Below are 25,403 nucleotides of genomic sequence, written 5' to 3'. Positions count from 1 at the left end.
TCAGGCAGCCCTGGGGACTTTACAAACCCCACAGAGGTTGTGGATGGGGGAGTACTTATGGAACTAGCTAGACAAACTCTAGAGAAAATGGAGATGGATGATCCAGACTTGGCCTGGTCTGCTACTGGAAACTGCATGATGATGTGGAAGAGGAGGAGAACAAGGGAACACTGAACAGAAGGAGCCTATATGTAAGAGGTTTCTTAATGTGTTGTGTGATGATATTTGCACAGAAGTAGTACACATTGCTGAAATGCTTTTTTACTTTTTTCACAGGAAGATATGCTAAGTGGCAATTTTGAGAATCTGCACATTGAGAGTTCCCATGCTTTAAATATTTCCTGCATTTCATGTGTTTGCCCCTTGCCGTAACCCTGAGAGCTAAAGTTTGTGTGTACCAATAAAAATTGTTTGGTTTATATCCGTGTGTCCATACCTGTCTTAACAAGCAACATGGCAGAACATGAAGAAATTCTAAAGAACATACACATCTTGGAAGGTTGGAGCTTTGGGGGTATGAACCCTTTATTTCAGGAGGCCAAAAAGCCACATGAAATGCTGACTTAAAAGCAGGTTACCTTATGGCTTTCAGACCAGGATACTTACATGCTGCATAGGCCAGACTCCATTTTAAAATAAACAAGTCCATTGCATTTGGAGCGGATGCCCGACAGCAGGCTGACTTAGTGGATGTACAGCAGTGTTCTAAATACAACAAGGGCTACAAGTACATTTTAACACTGATAGACATTCTGTCTAAATATGTTTGGGTGGTGGCTCTAAAAAACCAAGACAGGTAAAGGGGATTCAAAATGCCCATTTTAGGCAAGATGTCAGAAAGCCAGGCAAACTGCAAACAGATAGAGGGAAAGAGTTTCTAAATCAGCCGTAAGCAAGATGTTGAAACAACATGGTGTTCGCCAATTTGTCACCAACAATGGCGTCAGTGCAGGCACGGTGGAGCGGTTTAATGGAACATTAAAAACAGAAATGTGGAGGTATTTTACATCTAATAATACTTTCAACTATATTGATGTGCTGCTCACTGGCAGTTTGGAAAACAGTCTATGGAGACAGTGCAGATTTCTAAAAGCAAAGGGATATTTGACAAGGCTTATAAACAGAATTTCACCATAGAGTTGTTTGTTCAAGTCATCAGAAGAGCAAATAGGCCAGTATACTAGTTAAAAGGTTATGAGGGGAGGCTATGGTTCTATCCTGAAGATATGCAGAAGGTTAATGCCAAGGGGAGTGGGGTGTATAGGATTGAAAAAAATCTACCTACAAAAGGCAGCTTCGGCTATTGGGCAGTATAGAAATAAATAAATAAATAAATAAAGGCAGGGGTAAGAGACAGGATCACCTAGTGAAACAGCTGGGGTGGCCTAGCAAGTTCAACAGTTCAGTGCTAGCTTCTGATCTTTGTGAACTTGTATAGAAGAAAACTGAAGAATGGGAGTGGGTTTTACATAACCCTGCCTAGCAACACCTGTGCAGAGTTTTTTCTGCAGAACACTAGTTTAGCCTTTACTATTCAATTAGCAAGGTCCCTGGATCTTCCAGGGGCATGGGAAGTGGGGTTAGTTGAGATACACTACCCACACAACTGGAACAAAATAACTGCCAACGCATGATTTGAAATGGCTAAGGGGAAACCAAAGTGGAGGTTTTTCTGTGATGTGGCTCTTACGCTAACGTTCCTGAGGTGCTGGAAAACATTAACAGTCTGATACTAGATAGCCATGATGCCCCTGAAGATCCTACACTACAATCTGGTAAGTAGAACCATTAGTCTTATTTACTAAACAAAGTAACTGAAATACAAACCTTTCTAGTTAGTGCTGTCCCATGTATGGAGGCTGTTTCCTGGCACCATGTTTAAAAAATGCCTTTTGCAGCAGATATTACAGGGGTTTCAACACCTTATACATTTACACAGATATTGTGGAGCTCCAGATAGTGGGTGACTTCTATGTACCCATACTGCATTGTGTAGCTGTCCATGGTCAGAACAATGACAAGTCTCACTAACTACATCCCCTGAGTAAGCACTGTATTGACACCATTGCTGTTGAGATAAAGTTGGATCAGAACAAAAACATGCCATTCTGTTTTGGCAAGGTCATTGTGAAACTAGACATTTGCCCTTGGAGAAACTGCAGCTTTAAAAATGGTGATCCTCTCAACATATGTGGACCTTGTCATTTATAGGAATTATTACAGAGCTCAGGCGGGAAACAGACTTCCAGGGTACCAAGAGATCCTGTTTTGTTTGGGACAGGGATTAGGGGGATATTCAGGAGCCTTTTCTGAAAGGCCATTCCTCTTTTGAGAAAGGCATTAGAGATCATTAAGCACCATATTAAAACAACCACTCAGAATATTGCAAAGAATGTGGTTGGTCACCTTTTTCAAGCAGTTTTGAATAAAAGAAGCCCCACATCCCAATAAGACAGATCAAGCCTCATGTATATTAACAGAAGAAAGGGACTGAAAAGAAAAGCATCAGTTAATAGGCCCACCCCATCCCCTTAAAAAGAAAGCTCTGAGAGGGAAGAAACCTCAGAAGCAGGGGAGCATAAGAAAGAGGAGGCATTCAACGTCAGCATGGAAAAACATTCTAAACCACCATAGCTTTTATCCACTGCAGCTCTGAAGAATGCACTAAATCTGGATGAGATCTATGCCAGATTGGGCCTACACAGACCAATATTGAGAGAAGCTTGTTTATCGAGGTGTCCCCCCTGCAGCTCTGACAGAAACCACACTTTTGGACTTTTTCATCATGGGAAATGGTGAAGATTATATGGATTTATGTTGCTGTACTTGTTCTGCAAAATTGTCAATGAGGATGGAACAAACCTTGCTGGAAATGCTGAAGTAGGCTTGCTAAATTATCCAACAGCTTTCATCCTTAGCCAGCTGGAGGCAACACTGGGAGACTGTCTCAGCAGTCAGAGTAACAACTGCTACCCGTATAGGGCTTTCATAGAAGCTGTGTTGAACTACAGTGACGATACTTTGTTGTTGTTGTTGTTGCTCAGTCGTTCAGTCGTGTCCGACTCTTCGTGACCGCATGGACCATAGCACGCCAGGCCTTCCTGTCCTCCGCTCTCTTCTGGAGTGTGCTCAAGTTCATATTCATTGCATCGGTGATGCTATCTAGCCATCTCATCCTCTGCCGCCCCCTTCTCCTTTTGCCTTCAATCTTTCCCAGCATCAGGGTCTTTTCCAGAGAGTTTTCTCTTCGCATTAGGTGGCTGAAATATTTGAGCTTCAGCTTCAGGATCTGTCCTTCCAATGAGCACTCAGGGTTGATTTCCTTTAGGATGGACTGATTTGACCTCCTTGCAGTCCAGGGGACTCATAAGTGTCTTCTCCAGCACCACAGTTCGAAAGCATCAATTCTTCAGCGCTCAGCCTTCCTTATAGTCCAGCTCTCACAGCCATATGTTGCTACTGGGAAAACCATAGCTTTGATTATACGGACCTTTGTCAGCAAGGTGATGTCTCTGCTTCTTACTATGCTGTCTAGGTTTGCCATAGCTTTCCTCCCAAGGAGCAAGCGTCTTTTAGTTTCATGGCTACAGTCACCGTCTGTGAAGATCTTGGAGCCCAAGAAAATAAAATCTGTCACTGCTTCCATTTCTTCCCCTTCCATATGCCAGGAAGTGATGGGGCCAGATGCCATGATCTTAGTTTTTTTAATGTTGAGTTTCAAACCAGCTTTTGCACTCTCCACTTTCACCCTCAACAAAAGGCTCTTTAGATCCTCTTTGCTTTCTGCCATTAGGGTGGTATCGTCTGCATATCGGAGGTTGTTGATAATTCTCCCAGCAATCTTAATTCCGACCTGTGATTCATCCAACCCGGCGTTTCTCATGATGTACTCTGCATATAAGTTAAATAAGCAGGGCGACAATATACAGCCTTGTCATACTCCTTTCCCAATTTTGGGCCAATCGGTTGTTCCGTGTCTGGTTCTTAATGTTGCTTCTTGACCCTCGTACAGGGTTCTCTGGAGACAGGTAAGGTGGTCTGGTCCCATCTCTTTAAGAATTTGCCAGAGTTTGTTGTGATCCACACAATCAAAGGCTTTAGCATAGTCAATGAAGCAGAAATAGAATTTTTTCTGGAATTCTCTTGATTTCTCCATGATCCAGCAAATGTTGGCGATTTGATCTCTAGTTCCTCTGCCTCTTTGAAACCCAGCTTGTACTTCCATTAGTTCTTGGTTCACATACTGCTGAAGCCTAGCTTGTAGGATTTTGACCATAACCTTGCTGGCATGTGAAATGAGCGCAACTGTACGGTAGTTTGAACACTCTTTGGCATTGCCCTTCTTTGGAATTGGAATGTAAACTGACCTTTTCCAGTCTTGTGGCCACTGTTGAGTGTTCCAAATTTGTTGGCATATTGAGTGCAGTACTTTAACAGCATCATCTTTTAGGATTTTAAATAGCTCAGCTGGAATACTGTCATGTCCCCCAGCTCTGTTGCCCACTTGACGTCACTCTCTAGGATGTCCGGCTCAAGTTTAGTGACCACACTATCATGGCTATCAGGGACATTAAGATCTTTCCTTTCTGTGTATTCTAGTTTCCACCTCTTCTTAATCTCATCTGTTTCTGTTAGGTCCCTGCCTTCTTTGTCCTTTATCATGCCTCTCTTTGCACAAAACGTTCCCTTGAGATCTCCGATGTTCTTGACAAGATCTCTAGTCATTCCTATTCTATTGTTTTCCTCGATTTCTTTGCATTGTTTATTTAAGAAGGCCTTCTTGTCTCTCCTTGCTGTTCTCTGGAACTCTGCATTCAGTTGGTTATATCTTCCCCTTTCTCCCTTGCTTTTCGCTTCCCTTCTTTCCTCAGCTACTTGTAAAGCCTCATCAGACAGCCACTTGGCTTTCTTGCATTTCTTTTTCTTTGGGATGGATTGAGTTGCTGCCTCCTGAACAATGTTACGGACCTCCGTTTATAGTTCCTCAGGCACTCTGTCTATCAGGTCTACTCCCTTAAATCTATTCCTCACCTCTACTGTATATTCACAAGGGATATGATTTAGGTCATACCTGAATGGTTTAGTGGTTTTCCCGACGTTCTTTAATTTAAGCCGAAATTTTGTGATAAGAAGCTCATGATCTGAGCCACAGTCAGCTCCAGGTCTTGTTTTTACTGACTGTATAGAGCTTCTCCATCTTTGGCTGCAAAGGACATAATCAATCTGATTTCGATATTGACCATCTGGTGATGTCCATGTGTAGAGTCGCCTCTTGTGCTGTTGGAAAAGAGTGTTTGCTATGATCAGCGTGTTCTCTTGGCAAAACTCTATTAGCCTTTGTCCTGCTTCATTTTGTACACCAAGGCCATGCTTGCCTGTTATCCTGGTTATTTCTTGACTTTCTACTTTGGCATTCCAAAGTATGAAAAATTTGGCAATCCCCTATGATGAAAAGGACATCTTTTTTTGGTGTTAGGTCTAGAAGGTGTTGTAGGTCTTCATAGAACCAATCAACCTCAGCTTCTTTGGCCTCAGTGGTTGGGGAGTAGACTTGAATTACTGTGATGTTGAATGGTTTGCCTTGGATTCGTACTGAGATCATTCTATCGTTTTTGAGATTGTACCCCAGTACTGCTTTTCCCACCCTTTTGTTGACTATGAGTGCTACTCCATTTCTTCTAAGGGATTCTTGCCCACAGTAGTAGATATGATGGTCACCTGACTTAAATTCACCCATGCCTGTCCATTTTAGTTCGCTGATTCCCAAGATGTCAATGTTCAATCTTGCCATCTCATGTTTGACCACCTCCAGCCTTCCAGATCCGAAGCAAGATCCAGACAGCCTAATTGGGGCCCTGGGTGCGAGCCCTGCGCCCCCACCCAAACAAGCCCCCTGCTACTTACCTGGACTTGTGGGAAGCACCCATAGCTGTTGGCCTCTTCAAGGGAGTTGCCATTTTCTTTTAAAATGGTGACTCTTCTATATCAAGAAATTAAATCTTATGCAAGTCGCAGCTGGTAGGCCATCATGTACGCAATATTACAGGCATAAATAGCCAATTTATGCCTGTAATATTGCATACATGACGGCTTTATGGCTGCCATTTGTGTAAGGTTTAATTTCTGGAAGGAGAAGAGTTGAAAATGGTGACTCCCTTGAAGAGGCCAATGGCTGTGGGCACTCTCCACAGTTCCAGGTAAGGAGCAGGGGGCTCATGTGGCTGGGCAGGCAGCTGTCCAGATCAGGCCGAAGCGCTTCAGATCGATCCAACCTGCTTTGGCCCAATCCTGACCCAGCTTGGATTCAGGCTGAAGCACTCCAAAGTGCCTCGGTTTGGGATTCAGATCCAGAACTGAAGCGGTGCACAGCCCTATTGATAATTATGCTTTCAACATAGCATATAATAAAAACTCTTTTAACTTTAAACGTTATCATATCAATTTTGTATCACTTTATCTCGATAGGTTTTCAGTTCCGATGCTGCTGCTGCAGCCTAATTTTAAAGCTGAAAACTGCGTGACAGAGTATACGAATTAGGTACAGGCAGCTGGCAAGCACATGAAAGACAAAGCTCTTTTAATTAAACCATGAGGAATATGTGAGAGGCTACACTCTTTTTGCATTTGACCTGCCTCCAGGCAAAGAATGTAGGGATCACTATTCTTTGATTAAAACAGGGAACCTGAGGGCAGAACTTCATTTTGCTAGAGCCCTGCCAACCACAGTCAACAGAATCATGCACTATGTTTTTGACAACATGATAGAAATAAATCATAGGAGAAATGTCCTGTTTGACTATACGTAACATGGACAACATGCAGTTAACCTGGGTCCTATCTTCAAACCCCTGTACTCTAAGGACTGGGGGGGGGGGGAGATGTGTTTCCTTGTGACATGCTCCCCAGAGAGAGATTGCTACAAAGGCCCGTGGGTTTCATAGTCAGTTCTCACACCCTCCCTGGAGAACACTAGTTAGCCACCAACTTGACAGAAGACTGGAGAATTTTCGTTTTCCTATTGGCACCCTCCAGACCACTTTCTGTTTCCTAAAACCATCATGAAATGTTTAAGAAAAATTGCCAGCAACTACAGGCCCCAGACTCTGGTTCGTGGTTACTACTGTGTGTTCTTTCTAAAGCAGGGATGTACGTGACTAACATTTAAACAGATTCAGGAACTGTATTTTTACAGTTTAGAAGGAAATGATGAAATGGTGATATAATTTATGTAAAAACAAGAAGAACATACCCAGAAATGGTTCAAGATTGTTTCAGACAGCCCAAGGCTGTGTGTTTTGTAGTGATTTTCATAGCCATGTTTCCTAATGAAATTGGGTTTCAAAATATTTGTCTTTTTTTGTCTTACCCATAAAACAATCAGCTGTAAACAGCAATTAGGTTTAAACATATTTAAAAGTGCATTTTTATACCTTGAAAAAAACACAGATAATAGTATTATAAATTGAGCCAGGTATGCATGCTAGATTGCCATTTAGAAGCCCTGTGAGAAGCAGCAGGTGACCAAAGAGGTATGGGCGCCACACTCGTGGGGCTCTTTAGGTAGTCGAAAACTTCTTTATTGGTAGGATTGCCCATACAGAAGTTGGAACATTTAGATCGGCCATGGACCTCATAAAAACATCAGCCTTTAGGGATACACTTGGATGGTAGAGCATGAGTTTAAGTGATCCCCCTGACTAAATCCAGTATATTGGAACCCAGTTAGAGCTTCCCCTTTGTACACAAAGGTCCATCTGTCATCCCATGAAGAAACACTTTATTTTACTTCATTTTTTTAACAGCATCCTGGTGTTATTTTTAGATCCAGCAGGGAGGCTGCCCAGTACTTTTTGGAATACTGTGTCAGAAATTACTGCTGCTTCGTCAGAGGTCTGCTGTGGCTGAGGCAGAAACAAGTTTAGGGTTTTTTTCTGCCTCCCTCGGTTTTACATGTGTTAGATATTTTTTTGAAGCAGAACATTGTAGCATTTAGCCCTCTCATATTCTGTTAAGTCAGATCTTTGAAGAATCCCCATACATTTCAGTTTCTAAGGAATAAACGGTAGCAGTTCTGATGTTTTCCTCCTTAGGGGTGGTTCGTTTTAATTGTTCTAGTTGGTGGCTAGGGACCAAATACATCTTTTCAGCATATTCCATTACTGGTTAGTTATCAGAGGGATGGCAAAACTTAACAATGAACAACGACACCCACGCCCCCCCACAACATTTCACCAAATGCTTCTTCCTTTTTAGACAAACTCTTTTGTTGCCTAAGCTTCTGATAAAACTGTGTCTTTTTCTTAAGATATACACCTGGCATGCAGACAGCGGTATATTGCCTTTTAAAGCATTGAGTGCAATTTCTGAGATGGCTGCTATAAGATCATCTGAAGCTGTGCTTATGGCTTTCCTTTGGTGTGGTGTGGCCTTAATAAGAAATTTTAAGAGGACCAGATTTCTGTTTACATGCTTGGACTTGTTGCCTTGTCGAGGTGGCAGGGGTGACAAAATGCAAAGCACTAAAGTCAGTTCCTTTTGTAACCAGGCATGGCCTTTTCCATAGTATATACCACAGGCCAGTTTGGAGGGAAAAGACCAGCTCTCAACCTGTAAGATTCAAGGTGGATGTTTTTAAATCCACCAACAGCCATAAAATTGAAACATAGTACTTCCTGGGAACAACTGATGAGCCAGAGTCACAATCTGTAATTTATTCCTGGGTGGTTTGAACAGTACCATATATTTTGCATTTAGACTAATGATGTGGTTGCTTTTTCCCTTGCAGAAAATATTCTGCATAATGAAAAGAAATACTCAGAATCCTTGGTGTACATATTGAATAAAGGCTTTCTGAATTTCTTGGCTGTTAGAGACAAGGTCCATAAGATCATCTGTGAAAGATTGCTGGAACAAGCTCCAACCTTCCTGCAAGGTAGGACTGCACTGGAACGGATTCCGGTTCTCCTGCAAAATAGGACTGGCCAAACCTGGCCTTCCAGTCCCCCAATATACCCAGTAGCCACCCTCCTCACTGAAATTAGCACTGAGGGTATACAGAGAAATCACACCAACTAAAGGTTGGATAAAGGTTTATTAAGGTAAAAATAAAGGGGTAGAGGGAAAGGGAAGGATGGAAGTAGGAAGTTGCACAAGAGGGTACAAAGCCAAATTACCTAAACATACACAGAGAGCTTTATAAATTCACACCCAGTCAAAATAATAGAGCTACCTGGCCTATCCTTAACATATCTAAGTATGGGTCTCCCAGGATAGCAACCAGCCATCTTCAGGTCCAGAACCACCAGGACAAAGGGAGGCACCATGCCTCTACCTCAGCCCTCTTTTAAAGCCCAGCTCAGGCAACCTAGGGCAGATTTTCCTTTACCCAATCACCAGCTCAGCCCCTGGGTGGACCACCCTTGCCTCTGAAGAGGCTGGAACGCCCCACCAACTCCAGTGTTAGTGTCAGGGTGGAAACTGAGCCGATAGAACCCCAGAGCAGTTCTGATTCTGAGGAGGAACAGCAATCCGTGGGAGAGGAGCTCGCTCATCTCTCACAGGCACAGCAGCTGGCAGAGATTCCTCCTGCCAGCATTCCTGGGATAGATAGTGACCCTGGCAGGGAGAGAGCGCTGGAGGGGGGCTTGCTGGATGCTCGGCACAGACGCAGGGAGCGACGACAGATGGAGGGCGCAGAAAGGAGGCATAGCGCTCGTTTGGCACGCAAACAATGGTCGCGTCCCGAAGACTCAAGGGAAAGAGGGAGGATCTCTCCCTAGCCCATAAGTTCAGGGTCTTCCCGTGATTCTCCTTCAAATGGGGACCAACTGCCTAACCTGGAGCATAGGCTACTCTGCTATCTTTCCCCAGTGCTGTTCCTTGCTTAGTTGCTGGTGATTAGCATCTGAAAGAGTCATTAAGTTGTAAAAGGATTAAAGCCTTGAAAAGAATCCTTTTGTCTGCGTCTTGTGTTGGCTACTGGAGTAGACTATAAGAGGCAGCTAGGGCACTCTTGACAGCTAGCACTTCCCAATTAACAGGGACTGCGCCTGGCCTTGAGCAAAGAGCCAAGGGTAAAATACCATTCCAGGTGGTTGCATTAGATGGGACAGCATGGCCTAATCTCAGGATGGGAAACAGGCCATCATTCTTGACATCATCCATAATTAATGTCAGGGGTGTTTCTGAGTGCAGGGAGTGGGATAGCAGTTCAGATTCTGAAGGAGAACCGTCAGACATGGGGGAGATGTTTTCCCAGGCTAGTCCAGATATGAGTAGACCTGCTTCTCAGGTTACAAATGTCCAGATGGCTGAGCATGAGGGTTCCTCCTCATCCCGCCCTCCGTGAGAGGGAGTGAACAGGAGGAGGCGGGGTTTGGGGAGGACGACCTAATAGATGCCAGACGCAGGCGTAGAGCAAAGAACGAGAAAGCAGGGGTGGAGCTTAGACAGTCTACCTGATTGGCCTTGCATGAAAAGCTGCGCTTAAAGGCTTCAAGAGAAGAGAGGGACCTCTCTCCCTTATGTTAGGCTAGCCAGACCAACTCCCTCTTCAAACAGCAGGCAACTCTCATAAATTCCATTTGGATCCCCTGAAGGCATTCCTTTGTAGACGGAGAGTCTCTGAGAATTTGCATCTGTATGACCTTGTGAAGTAATGGATTAAAAGCTATAAACTGAAGCCTCTCATCTGTGTATGTTTGGGCTTTGAAGTAAAGTGGTGGCCAAGGGAATCCTGACAATTAATACATTTGATTTATTAACAGGCAAAAGTTCATCATCATCATCAAGATTTTCAGGCATTCCCTCCAAAACTAAAAACAATATTTATATAAAAGTTATCTGTACAATAATTGCCAATAGCTATAACACCATACATTATTTTCAGGCATTGCCAAGAGCAGGGTATGGGCATTGTCCAGCAATTTTTTTAAAATAAAGTAGCTTTTACCGCAGTAGCTTGGTCCTGCTGGAATGACAGAGAATGGATGTTGCCATCTGGTATCCATCAAAAGCTATAAGGTAGAGCGTTAAACCCCTTGGTAATTACCCTCTTATCATACACAACTTTAACTGTTTATTTAGGGGGCCCTGACTCAATATGGCACTGTTTTTTTATTTCTTACAATGGGCACCTTGCTAGACATAATCTCTTTTGAGTCTGAATCTGAACCCCACCCCAACTAATGTGGCTTCAGTTCCGTATACAGTTCAAAAGTGGAGGGATACAGCACCATGTGTTCTGTGGAAAGAGCTAATTCGATTCTGTGGAAATGCAGGTGTTGCCGAAATTGCTGCACAAAGCATTTCCATTTAGATTGGCCCCAGATATATCCTTGGGGGTGCCATGGCCTTCCTCGTGGGATTCTGAGGAATTTGCCCCAGGCTTTGTATGAGAAGTCTGAACAGAGTCATCCCTATTCCCAGTGGGTGACCCCTCAGCCTCTGTTCAAATATGTGGGCAGGTTGTGGAGATTCCACATTGTTGGCGGGGGGGGGGGTAGTTGGAGCTGCCTTTGAAGCAGGAGTATCTCTGATTTTTTTAACAGGTTTAACATAGATGGACTTCTTTTTTTTCTAGCTTTCAGATGTTTAGCATTCCCTATGTGTTTTGATGCAATCTTGTTTGTTAATGCTAGATTTTGTGGGTGTCCTGATGCTTTATGTGCTTGGCAGCAGCCCCTCAACTGCCACACTGCCTAAGTCAACTCAGAATCACCAAATCCTTTTGCATGGCAAAAACTGTAGCCTGGACAGCATCCACATATTTTGAAACATTTGTTGAGTTATGACTTATGGGACCCCAGTAATGCAGCCATCAAAGAAGCCACAACCTCGTCAGCACATTGCTTGTACTTTGCAAGAGTAGTTATAAGCCACAGTAGATGGGTTGGTAGTGTCCAGTTTCTGATTTTTAAGTGGTGCCAGGGCTAAAGTATCCACAGCGCGATGTTTGAGTTTTCTTTTATCTGTACCATGCCCTTCACGTCCGTTCATCTTTGAAGCTTGGGGAATCTTATGTTGCTTTGGTGGTGGCTCACTCTTTGAATCCTGAGGTTCCACACTCTCTTTAAGTGTTGGTTCAGTCTTTGAAGGGGCTGTTAATGAAGGAATGGGGTAACCTGGGTGCTTTGAAACATAAATATTAAACATTTACACAAATAGAAATGACAACCATAAAAGGGGTGGTTGGGAGGGGGCTGTCTGCAAATAATTTACCACAAGGTTGAAGGCTGCAGCCTTGTTCAGACTCTTGAAATGTCTGAGATTTTCTTTTCTGAGAGAGCCTGGGGGCATCTCTACACCAGCCTAAAATCCTGCATTTAAAATGGGGCTTTCTGCTTTTAAATGCAGGATCACAACGACTTCCTTTTTCATGCGCTTCCTTTCCCCCCCTCCCCTCCCCTCCCCTCTCCTTCTCCCCATATCTGAGCCTTCCATTATCTTTCATTGATCTCTCTCCTCTCCTTGCTGCTTTTACTCTTTTCCTGGAGGAAACTGAAGTGGAACACAATGGGGTGATTTGATAGCTCATTATCTGCGATCTATTTAAAAATGGAACAAAGGGCATTTAGTCCTGGAGGGTCATGGCAGGGTCACGGCCTCATTTAAAGAGCCTGCAACATATCACAAGGCTAAAAGAGATGACGCCGGAAGATGAGCCCCTCAGGTCGGAAGGTGTCCAATATGCTACTGGGGAAGAGCAGAGGGTATTTCCAAGTAGCGCCAGAAAGAGTGAAGCGGCTGGGCCAAAGCCGAAAGGACACTCAGCTGTGGATGTGCTTGGTGGTGAAAAGAAAATCCGACGCTATAAAGAACAATATTGTTTAGGAACCTGGAATGTCAGATCAATGAATCAAGGTAAGCTGGAGGTGGTCAAACATGAGATGGCAAGATTGAACATCGACATCTTGGGAATCAGTGAACTAAAATGGACAGGGATGGGTGAATTTAATTCAGGTGACCATCATATCTACTACTGTGGGCAAGAATCCCTTAGAAGAAATGGAGTAGCACTCATAGTCAACAAAAGGGTGGGAAAAGCAGTACTGGGGTACAATCTTAAAAATGATAGAATGATCTCAGTACGAATCCAAGGCAAACCATTCAACATCACAGTAATTCAAGTCTATGCCCCAACCACTGAGGCCGAAGAAGCTGAGGTTGATCGGTTCTATGAAGACCTACAACACCTTCTAGAACTAACACTAAAAAAAGATGTCCTCTTCATCATAGGGGATTGGAATGCTAAAGTAGGAAGTCAAGAAATCACCGGGATAACAGGCAAGCATGGCCTTGGTGTACAAAATGAAGCAGGACAAAAGCTAATAGAGTTTTGCCAAGAGAACATGCTGATCATAGCAAACACTCTTTTCCAACAGCACAAGAGGCGACTCTACACATGGACGTCACCAGATGGTCAATATCGAAATCAGATTGATTATGTCCTTTGCAGCCAAAGATGGAGAAGCTCCATACAGTCAGTAAAAACAAGACCTGGAGCTGACTGTGGCTCAGATCATAAGCTGCTTCTTGCAAAATTTCGGCTTAAATTGAAGAACGTCGGGAAAACCACTAAACCGTTCAGGTATGACCTAAATCATATCCCTGATGAATATACAGTGGAGGTGAGGAATAGATTTCAGGGATTAGACCTGATAGAGTGCCTGAGGAACTATGGACGGAGGTCCGTAACATTGTTCAGGAGGCAGCAACGAAATCCATCCCAAAGAAAAAGAAATGCAAGAAAGCCAAGTGGCTGTCTGATGAGGGTTTACAAGTAGCTCACGAAAGAAGGGAAGCGAAAAGCAAGGGAGAAAGGGGAAGATATACCCAACTGAATGCAGAGTTCCAGAGAATAGCAAGGAGAGACAAGAAGGCCTTCTTAAATGAACAATGCAAAGAAATCGAGGAAAACAACAGAATGGGAAAGACTAGAGATCTCTTCAAGAAAATTGGAGATCTCAAGGGAACGTTTTGTGCAAAGACGGGCATGATAAAGGACAAAGAAGGCAGGGACCTAACAGAAGCAGAGGAGATTAAGAAGAGGTGGCAAGAATACACAGAAGAACTATACAGGAAAGATCTGAATGTCCCTGATAGCCATGATAGTGTGGTCACTGAACTTGAGCCGGACATCCTAGAGAGTGAAGTCAAGTGGGCCTTAGGAAGCATTAGTAACAACAAAGCTAGCGGAGATGACAGTATTCCAGCCGAGCTATTTAAAATCCTAAAAGATGATGCTGTTAAAGTGCTGCATTCAATATGCCAACAAATCTGGAACACTCAGCAGTGGCCACAAGACTGGAAAAGGTCAGTTTACATTCCAATTCCAAAGAAGGGCAACGCCAAAGAGTGTTCAAACTACCGCACCATTGCGCTCATTTCACATGCCAGCAAGGTGATGCTCAAAATCCTACAAGCTAGGCTTCAGCAGTATGCGAACCGAGAACTACCGGAAGTACAAGCTGGGTTTCGAAGAGGCAGAGGAACTAGAGATCAAATCGCCAACATTCGCTGCATCATGGAGAAAGCAAGAGAATTCCAGAAAAACGTCTATTTCTGCTTCATTGACTACGCTAAAGCCTTTGATTGTGTGGATCACAACAAACTGTGGCAAATTCTTAAAGTGATGGGAGTACCAGACCACCTTACCTGTCTCCTGAGAAACCTGTACGAGGGTCAAGAAGCAACAGTCAGAACCAGACATGGAACAACCGATTGGTTCAAAATTGGGAAAGGAGTACGACAAGGCTGCATATTGTCACCCTGCTTATTTAACTTATATGCAGAGTACATCATGAGAAATGCCGGGTTGGATGAATCAGAGGTCGGAATTAAGATTGCTGGGAGAATTATCAACAACCTCCGATATGCAGACGATACCACCCTAATGGCAGAAAGCGAAGAGGATCTAAAGAGCCTCTTGTTGAGGGTGAAAGAGGAGAGTGCAAAAGCTGGTTTGAAACTCAACATTAAAAAAACTAAGATCATGGCATCTGGCCCCATCACTTCCTGGCATATAGAAGGGGAAGAAATGGAAGCAGTGACAGATTTTACTTTCTTGGGCTCCAAGATCACTGCAGACGGTGACTGTAGCCATGAAATTAAAAGACGCTTGCTCCTTGGGAGGAAAGCTATGGCCAACCTAGACAGCATAGTAAGAAGCAGAGACATCACCTTGCCGACAAAGGTCCGTCTAATCAAAGCTATGGTTTTCCCAGTAGTAACGTATGGCTGTGAGAGCTGGACTATAAGGAAGGCTGAGCGCCGAAGAATTGATGCTTTCGAACTGTGGTGCTGGAGAAGACTCTTACGAGTCCCCTGGACTGCAAGGAGGTCAAATCAGTCGATCCTAAAGGAAATCAACCCTGAGTGCTCATTGGAAGGACAGATAATGAAGCTGAAGCTCCAGTATTTTGGCCACCTAATGCGAAGAGAAAACTCCCTGGAAAAGACCCTGATGCTGGGAAAGACTGAAGGCAAAAGGAGAAGGGGACGGCAGAGGATGAGATGGCTAGATAGCATCACGGATGCAATGAATATGAACTTGAGCACACTCCGGGAGAGAGTGCAGGACAGGAAGGCCTGGCGTGCTATGGTCCATGGGGTCACGAAGAGTCGGACACGACTGAACGACTGAACAACAACAAAACTTCCTTGAAGGAGCAATCTCAATCGCAGGATAAAAGCTCAGTGTGAAGGAGCCCTGGGTCTTGCAAGAAAACCTACATGAAGACTCACTGGGAAATTTGTATTATATCTCCCAATTAAAAAAATGAAACAAAACAAACTTAACCATGTTTGGGGCTTTGCCCTCATTTTCAGTATCAGATGGCCCTGGGATGGGGCTCTGGCTCACTGGTTGATTGCTTTTCATTTGGGGGGACATTTCACGATCACCAGGAATGTCTGCAGCTGAGGAAATACATGTATTTTGAGTACACAGAAGTTACAAGCATCCTTGGGTCATGAAAAGTTTACAAAAATAGAAACAAGTGGCAAGGGGGTATTGTCTGCAAATAATTAGATAATTTACCACAAGAGTTGGAGTTGCAGCGTTATATAGTTTCTTGAAATACGCGAGATTGTCTTTTCTGACAGAGTCTGCTTGGTCTTACAGGAAAACCTACATAAGATGCACTGGGAAATTTGTACTATATCTCCCAAACAAAACCCAAAACAAACTCAATCAAGTTGCGGGGTTTGCCATCATTTTCAACATCAGAGGGCCCCGAAATGGGGCTCTGGCTCATTGGTTGACCACTTTTCTTTTAGGGGGGACATTTCACAATCACTAGGAATATCTGTAAAATACAAGTAGTCTTGAGTACACAGCATTTACATGCGCCCTGGGGCATGTTGAGACCTGCCCCCATATGACCCACTGCAATACAAAAAGGGAGCAATTCCTTGGTCATTTTTCACTATATCATCAAGGGCAATGGAGCCAGTAGCGTTTGATTATGTTTACAAGCTGGTTGAAGACTATTTGAACTGTGCTTGTACACAAACACTGCCTGAAACATCAGAATGCAGAACATCTCAAATTTTACAGAAATTTACCTCTACAATTCAGGATCGTGCTGAAGAGGAGCAATGGGTGCTTATGGATACACTTGAACTGAGTTCTGTGGATGATGTCCATGGAATTTTCAATGTCGTGGTGGAAGGAGAATTTGCTGATGGAACAATAAACTGGGGACATATTTTAACAATTTTTCTATTTGGGGGTGCTCATGCTAAGAAACTACAAACTTGTGGAATTCCTATTTAATTTCCTTTATTACATTTCTATACCACCCAATAGCCAAAGCTCTCTGGGCAGTTTACAGATATTAAAAACCTTAAAAATACAATATTATGCATAATATAAAAACAGTTTAGCTACAAACTTATAAACAGAGCAGGCACACATACACACACATATCCAAACAATATGACACATGAAAACACAGAACATATTACTGAGTTTATCACAGAACGTATCAATACCAAGACACAGTGGATCATTGGAAATGGAGGTTGGGTATGTTTCTTTGGGGGAAATTGTGTAAAAAGCCAGCTGTGCTGGTACTATACTTCCTAACAAAAACTGTTTTGCCCTCTTTATTGCAGGAAAATGGATTTGTAAATACACTTAAGGCTGAGAAACCCTTCCACAATATGAGATCAATATTATTAATTATTATTATTATTATTATTAATTATATTTCTATACTGCCCCATAGCTGAAGCTCTCTGGGCAGCTTACAAAAGTTAAAACATTAAAATACAATATATAAAGTTTAAAAACCATTTTCATAAAAGCATACAGACAATATATACAAACAACATATAACTAAAACCAACTTTGAACTAAAATCATTTTTTTAAGAAATCGAACCATCAAACAACACAGCTTAAAATAACACAGCTTAAAAACAGTATATAAAAATCAGCAAAATGAAAAAGGGAGGTTCTAAATGGACTTCCTGTCCTGCGCTTTCTCCCGGAGCGTGCTCAAGTCCATATTAATTGCATCAGTGATGCTATCTAGCCATTTCATCCTCTGCTGTCCCCTTCTCCTTTTGCCTTCAGTCTTTCCCAGCATCAGGGTCTTTTCCAGAGAGTTTTCTCTTCGCATTAGGTGGCCAAAATATTTCAGCTTCAGCTTCAGTATCTGTCCTTCCAATGAGCGCTCAGGGTTGATTTCCTTTAGGATTGACTGATTTGACCTCCTTGCAGTCCAGGGGACTCGTAAGAGTCTTCTCCAGCACCACAGTTTGAAAGCATCAATTCTTTGGCGCTCAGCCTTCCTGCTTCAAAGAGGTCAGCAGGCGCATTTCAACCTGCCATTCCACAACTGAGGGGCAGCAAAGGAAAAGGTCCTCTTGCGTGTGGCTGCCCATCTCACATTAGGCAGCCACAGCAGATAGCCCTCAGAGGACCTTAGGTGGCACACTGGGGCATAGGGGAGAAGGCACTCCCTAAGGTACCTTGGACATATACCATGTAAGGCTTTAAAGGTAAGAACCAGCATTTTATATTTTGCTCAGAAACAAATTGGCAGCCAGTGTAAAGATTTTAAAACTGGTGTAATATGGTCTCCACAGGATGTCCCAGAAACCAATCTGGCTGCCATATTTTGTACCAGTTGAAGTTTCTGAACGAAACATACAGGCAGCCTCAAGTACAGCGCAATATAGAAATCAAGCCTAGAGGATACCAGCACGTGCACCACTGTTAGTTACCAGGTCCACATGTTCCAGGAATGGGCGTAGCTGGTGTATCAGCCGAAGTTGATAACATGCACTTCTCACCGTTGCCTCCACCTGGAGTGCCAGGACCAGGGTTGGGTCAAGACGCGCCCCCAAGCTATGAACCTGCTCCTTCGGGGGAGCGCAACCCCATCCAGAACTGGTTGACATACTTCAATATCTGAATTAGGACCCTTTACAATGAGCACCTCTGTCTTGCCTGGATTCAACTTCAGCTTGTTCTCCCTCATCCAGCCTATTTCCAACTTCAGGAAGTCATTCAGAGAAGTCATACCTTCCTTGGATAAAGATGTTAAGGAGAAATAGATGTGGGTGTCATCAGCATACTGATAACACTCAGCCCTAAACCTCCTGATTATCATTCCCAGTGGTTTCATGTAGATATTGATCAGCATTGGGGATAGAATGGGGCCCTGGGGGACTCCACATAATAGTTTCTTATTTGAGGAACAACTATCCCCGAGCAACACCATCTGGAACCGTCCTGAGAGAAAGGAGTGGAACCACTGCAGAGCAGTGCTGCCAACCCCCAACTCCCTCAGGTGATCGAGAAGGATACCATGATCGACAGTATTGAATGCCACTGAGAGATCCAAAAGAATCAAAAGGGATGCACTCTCCCTATCGATTCCCAGGTGAAGATCATCCACCAAGGCGACCATGGCACTCTCAACTCCGTATCTCGCTCTGAAGCGGGTTTAAAATGGGTCCAGGTAATCAGTTTCATCCAAGACTGCTTGGAGTTGAACGGACACTGCCTTCTCAATTACCTTGCCCGAAAATGGTAAATTACTTACTGGCCTATAATTATTGAAGTCTAGGGGGTCAAGGGAAGGCTTCTTCAGAAGCAGTCTAACAATTGCTTCTTTCAGACACAATGGAAAATTACTTTCCTTTAGGGAGGAATTAATAATATTCAGCAAAAATTGCTTTACCATCTCCCCTTCCTGGACTACAAGCCAGGACGGGCACGGATCGAGAGGGCAAGTTGTCTTTTTGACCAAACCAAGCAGCTTGTGCACATCATCAGAAGTCACAAGCTGAAAATGATCTAGTTTAATCATGCAAGCAGAGATGCTGGACACCCCACTGTTGATTTCTGTTCCCACGACAGTGTCCAAGTTGGCTCATATCCAAAAGATTTTATCCACAAAAACTCATTAAAGGCATCACAGCAACCTACCGATGGCTCTAAGATCGGATGGGGGGGGGCTGATTCAGCTCCCTAACCATCCTGAACAGCTCAGCTGGACAAGAGTTTGCAGACGCAATATGTGTGGAATAGAAAGCTCTCTTCACTGCATCTATCGCCACCTCATAGCTCTTCAAACGATCCCTATGACATGACTTGTCTGCTTCAAGTTCAGTTTTCCATCATCAGTGCTCTAGTTGTCGTCCTTGCCACTTCAGCTCTCTCTGTTCTTCTGTAAACCATGGAGCTTGTTTGGAAGCGGGTAGGAAAGGATGTCTAGGAGCGACTGTGTTGATAACCCCGGTCAGATCTTCATTCCACGCAGAGACCAGGGACCCAACAGGGTAGGCAGCAGCACCAGCCAAGAAACCCCCCCCCCCAAGGCATTTTGGAATTGCAATGGATCCATCAGCATTTGGGGGTGGACCATCTTAATTGGTCTTCCACCCCTGCAGAGGTGGGTAGTAGTCGTGATACCAACCCTGACCAGACAGTGATCTGTCCATGACAACGTGGAGGCAGATAAAACCTTCACCCACGGATCATTCTCCTGATTGGAGCAAAAGATCAAATCAAGTGTGTGACCAGCTTCATGTGTTGGCCCCTTGACCACCTGGGACAGGCCCAGTGTTGTAATGGTCACCATGAACTCCTGAGCTGCACCTGGCAAGCTGGACCTGAGGGAGATGTTGAAGTCACCCAGGACTAAAAGCCTGGGCGACTCCAATACCAGCTCTGAGACCAGCTCTGTGAGCTCAGTTAGGGACTCTGTTAGGTAGCGGGGTGGTCGGTACACTAACAGAATCCCCAATCTGTCCCTAGTCCCAAGGCTGAGGTATACACACTCGATGTGAGCCAGTTCCTTCACAGTGAGTCTGGTCAAGGGGATGTTATCTTCGTGGACCACTGCTACGCCACCTCCCCATCCACTTCTCCTTACCTGCTATACCACAGAGTACTCGACCAGGAGAAGCTGCGTCTGTATTTAATTATTTATTCATTTCATTTCTATACCGCCCAATTGCCGAAGCTCTCTGGGCGGTTCACAAAAATTAAAACCAAACGGCACACAATAAAACAATTTAAATTATATAGAACATTAAAACCACAATATAACAATACTACCACAATAAAACCTAGCAGCAGTGCAGGAATTTAAAATACAGATTTAAAACAGCAAAGCTAAAAGTCTAGAAAGCTAAAATGCTAAAATGCCTGGGAAAATAAAAAGGTCTTCACCTGGTGCTGAAAGGAATACAACGTAGGTGCCAGGCGAACCACAATAGGGAGCTCATTCCACAGCCGGGGTGCCACAGCAGAAAAGGCCCTCCTTCCAGTAGCCACCTGCCTCACTTCCTTTGGCAGGGGCTCACGGAGAAGGGCCGCTGAGGATGATCTTAAGGTCCGGGCACATATGGGAGGAGGCGATCCTTCAGATAACCTGGCCCCAAACCATTAAGGGCTTCAAATGTTAATACCAGCACTTTGAATCGGGCCCAGAAATGGACTGGCAGGTATTTTACAGGCCCGCTTATCTCCCCCAGACAAGCCTCGATAATGCATATCAGGTCAGCCTTTTCATCCAAGATTAAATCATGGATGGTTTCGATCTTATTCCAGACTGACCTGGCATTGCAAAGGACCAGGCAAAGATTCTATGGGTGGCCTGGCCTGCTCCCCGAGGTACCTGGGCTGACAGGGCAACCAGAAGGCTGGATAGGTGTAAAATACCTGCCCTCCATTCTCTTATGAGTTTTTTATGCCTGGCTTTTTTCATTATATGCTACACTCTGAAATGGCTATTTCTTTCCTGCATAGACATTTTAGCTGTGCCTTTGAATTAAATGCATATTCTGAATTTATTTGACTGCTACTGTCTTCAATATAACTAAAATGTAAGGGGCAGTGTTTAAAAAAGGCCTCCAAGTGATAAAGTCACTGGGGATATAAAACACCTTAAAACAAGGGTGGGATTTTATATAGGGGGTTGGACTCGATGGCCTTGTAGGCCCCTTCCAACCCTACTATTCTAAGATTCTATGATTCTAAGATTCTATGATTTGAGCCCAAGCTTGGGGGGATTTTAATTAAAGTAACAAGCACCAATAAGGAGAGGCACACGTGGTGGTAGCTATCCTAGGCACAAGCATACCGCCATGCTTTAAACATCTCTATATTAACCAGTAGTGTAGTGGCAAATTCAGAAGTGCAGGTTCCCTTCATAATAGTCACAGCCACACCCCCTCAGAGCCATGCCCCCTTCTGCGATTATAAAACCTTGTAAGATTATACAATAAAAATGAGCTTTCAGTCACTTTGTTTGGAGTTCTGTTGAGCAATGGATGCAGGGTAAGGGTATGTCTTTTTGAGGTTCAGCAAGAAGATAATGAGAGCTTCCAGAAGTTCCAGTCGATCACCCACAGTGCCAGGAACACACCTTGTTATATTCTCCCTAGAGCAGCCGTCTGGATTGTTGATCACTGTTTTGGTCTTTTCAACATTCTGTGGCCTCTGCTCTGCACCACTGACTTCATAGGGTTTTTTTTCATGAGTCCATAGTTCAGCGGTTCCAGTGGTTTCTCAGAGTATTCAGTCATCTCTTACAGTGTTTTAGTTGCATCCAGACTTAGTCATGCATACAGTAGACTTACTGAAATCAAAGGAACTTAAGGCAGGCATAAGTCATGACTTACTTTTCCCATTGATTTCAGTGAGTGTACTTGAAGCATGACTTAAGTCTAGATCCAACCCTTTATGAGACATTGGGAAGGCAGCTAAGGCTGCAGTCCTAGGCACTTACCTGGGAGAAAGCCCAGTTGACAATTTAACATAGTGGGACTGACTTCTGAGTAAACATGCACTGGATTGTGTGATAAATCCTAAAAACTGGCACAAACCGACTCTTGCAATGAATATTAATAATTCAATAGCTGAACAAGACGTATTCTTGCTTCTCATTTGCACCACCCATCTGCCTCCATCTTTTTCATGTTCATCAAGATGTGAAAGAAACTTTGCTATAAAATTTCTCCCCACCCCACCCCGCACTGTAAAGCACAAAAAGGCACCAATCCTAAACACACTTACTGAGGGAGCTGGTGTGTTGCTGTGGCTCTTTTCTCCTTTCCTGCTCTGGAACTGTGGGAGTGGGATAGGACGGTGCTCTAGCTGGCTCTGGCTTTTGCTGTTGGCGTATAGTTTGGAGAACTGCCAAGAACAAGTTAAGCATCAGGAGTTTGAAAGGTGATGCAGTAATGAGGCTCCCCACTATAAACAAACCTCAGTTACTTAAGGGTATGTACGTCGTAAATCAGCTTTATGTGTGTCTTTTAATAAAAGGTTCAAAACAATGGGAGCATATTTTCAAGAGGAGGACAAGAGTCTAGGCCATTCACATCTCCATACTCTTACTTCCTAAAGGCACATTATATCTAAAAGGTGTGACGAGAAAGAAGAACATAATGATGATAATAATAATAGATTGTATAATCAAAAATTAAGTTTCAAACAGCTATGTAACTTTAGATTAAAAATTAAATTTAAATTTAGATTGTAAGCTTCTAGGGGCAGAGACCTGACTTTTTTGCTTATGATTCTCTATATTGTAAATGCCAAAGTCAGTGCATCTTCCAGAAGCAGCTGAAGACATGTTTTATACAAACTGTCTTTTGGAGACCAGCAACAGGGAAAGATAAAGTAGATTGATTAGCATATTGTTACCAGCCCTGCGCCTTTGGGATGAAGTTGACTATCCATCTATCCAATCAATTAATGAAATAAATAATACATCAAATGTGGACAACGATTATGATGTCTTTTTTTCTACCTCAGATAAAATAGTTACCCTATCCTTTGGATAGAATGAAGCCTCAAGGCCATGGGGCTTACTCTCAAGTAAGTGCAAAGCAGATATATGGAGGAAATGAGTGTGTGTGTGTGTGTGTGTGTGTGTGTAGAGGGAGAACAAGAGAAAAGCTGCTTTACTTAACAGATGTATTTAAAAGCCATCAGGGTTGCTGGTAATGTGCACTTCAGGCCCTCACCCTTTGCAGGAACAGCCAAGAAGAAACGCAGTAGGTTATAGCCTTCCCGAAACCTGGTGTCCCCCAGATTTGTTGGACGACAACTCCCAACGGCTCCAGGCAAGATATAAGCTATGCTGGCTGGGAGGGGGGATGACAGGATTTGCATTCCAACACATCTGAAGGGCACAAGGTTGGGAAAGGCTGGGTGAGAGATGCTATGGAGAAGTTCTGCAGCCCCTGCCCAGAGCTGTGCAGGCTGTGCGGAGGCGGGCGAGGTGTCCACTGCATCAGGGCTCCCAATATCCACATACATGGCTTCTCGAAAGCATATACATTGCTTCTCGGAAGCAACCCCATTCAGTGGGGTTTATTCCCAGGTATTTCTTATCATTTTAAATTAATTTTTAAGATTTATTTTCATTTATTTTTCACTCATATAGACGTCCTCCTTCTTCTCTCTGCCCTCCCCATCCCCACCCCCCGCTGCCTTTTTTGGCTGCCACCACCACCACCACCACCGGACTGATTGAGCTGACCTATCTGAGTCTGATAGTTGTTCTTGGGCGCATTGTGCCTGCCACTGCAGCTGCCGCTGCATCCTGGGTTGCCTCTCTACAACCACCCGGGCTTGCTGAGGGACCACAATCCAGCTCAGGATCACTCCCCTCCAGCAAGCAGTTTAGCCTGGCCCACGTGCTCCCGTCGTTCCCCGAAACTGGATGGCGATGGCGCAGGCACAGCCTCAGGTGCAGCATTAACAGCAATGCCAGCAAAGGAGTCTGGCTGCGAGCAGCTCCTCCAGCTCAGAGGGCGGGAAGGCGGGCCGCAAGAGAGGGTAAAATAACCCTGTGTTGGACGCAGCTGCCTTGCCCAGGTGGGCTCTCCGGACAGGGCAGGGGGGAATTCACCACTCTTCCTCCTCATGCCTGGTGCTTCAGGGAGAGTAGCTGCTGCAATAGGAGTGGGAGGGACCCAGCTGGGACCCGACTCCAGAAAAAGTGCCAGGTTTTCAATCCAGTGAGACCTCCTCACGACTACACCTCTGACATTGATTCTTAGAGAAATAGGCCCAGCTAATTATCTTAAGCTTTAGAAGTGCAGCATTTAAAAGACTCATGGCTTAACAATGTAAAACATGCTACATTTAAGTAAAAAATACCTGCTTTCTCACACACTCTCTTGAATTCCGTCTGTTTCCAATGTGGTCTTCCACCATCCAGGATAGCTGCTTAGGGATTTCCCCACCAGGGGGAAAAGAAATAAAGAATTTCTAGTTCTTTGACAAAATACCGCCGCCACCCCCCATCAGAAATTAAAATGTGCTCACCTATAGGCTGTGCTATAATCCATATTTATCAGTGGATAAATAAGTGGAAGTAATCATTTTTTAAAAATAGAGAGTTGAAGGACAAAACAAAGAATGATTTAAAGTCAGATTTATTTAAGAAATCGAAACATACATTTAGACTTATAAAAAGAAACAGACAATAGCATTCTAATAGTAGTACTCTTTCCTGTTCCGGTGTATGTGCCTAAATTTATGTTTTGTTTTCCTGAACTATTCCTGATTTAGCTATCCAAACTATTCATAGTTTTATCTATGTGTTAGAAAGTAAGTTTGCCTCTCTTTTACAGGCCAAATAGAAGTAGTTCTTATTCATGGAAACAGGGCACAACTAGATGTGACATAGGAGATTTGTTCTTAGTGTCTGTCATGGATTTTTAAATCCATGCATGCACAGACATCCCGAACAGGATAAGGATTGGGGGAAACTAAATCTTTCATGCCCTCTTCCACAATTAAAATTAAATTACACACACACACAGCTGGAAATTTACAGAGGAAAAACACTTCTCCCCTTATCCCCATGGCTCTGATCCAAGTGCCATTAATGATATTAGGGGTGTGTGTGTGTGTGTGTGTGT

At 43.8% G+C, this 25,403-nt stretch overlaps 1 pseudogene; it reads left to right on the top strand.

Annotated features, from left to right (window-relative positions):
- The first annotated feature begins 16,444 nt into the window (after window positions 1-16,444).
- Window positions 16,445-16,777, top strand: LOC146350445 (bcl-2-related protein A1 pseudogene; annotated as a pseudogene).
- The last annotated feature ends 8,626 nt before the right edge of the window (window positions 16,778-25,403 follow it).

This window comes from Heloderma suspectum, chromosome 3 (assembly GCF_057233095.1).
Source record: "Heloderma suspectum isolate Gila_16-S chromosome 3, 16-S_ref, whole genome shotgun sequence".
Classification (NCBI taxonomy): domain Eukaryota; kingdom Metazoa; phylum Chordata; class Lepidosauria; order Squamata; family Helodermatidae; genus Heloderma; species Heloderma suspectum.
The sequence above is the reverse complement of the archived record's forward strand: the minus strand, read 5'-3'. Positions and strand labels throughout refer to the sequence as shown.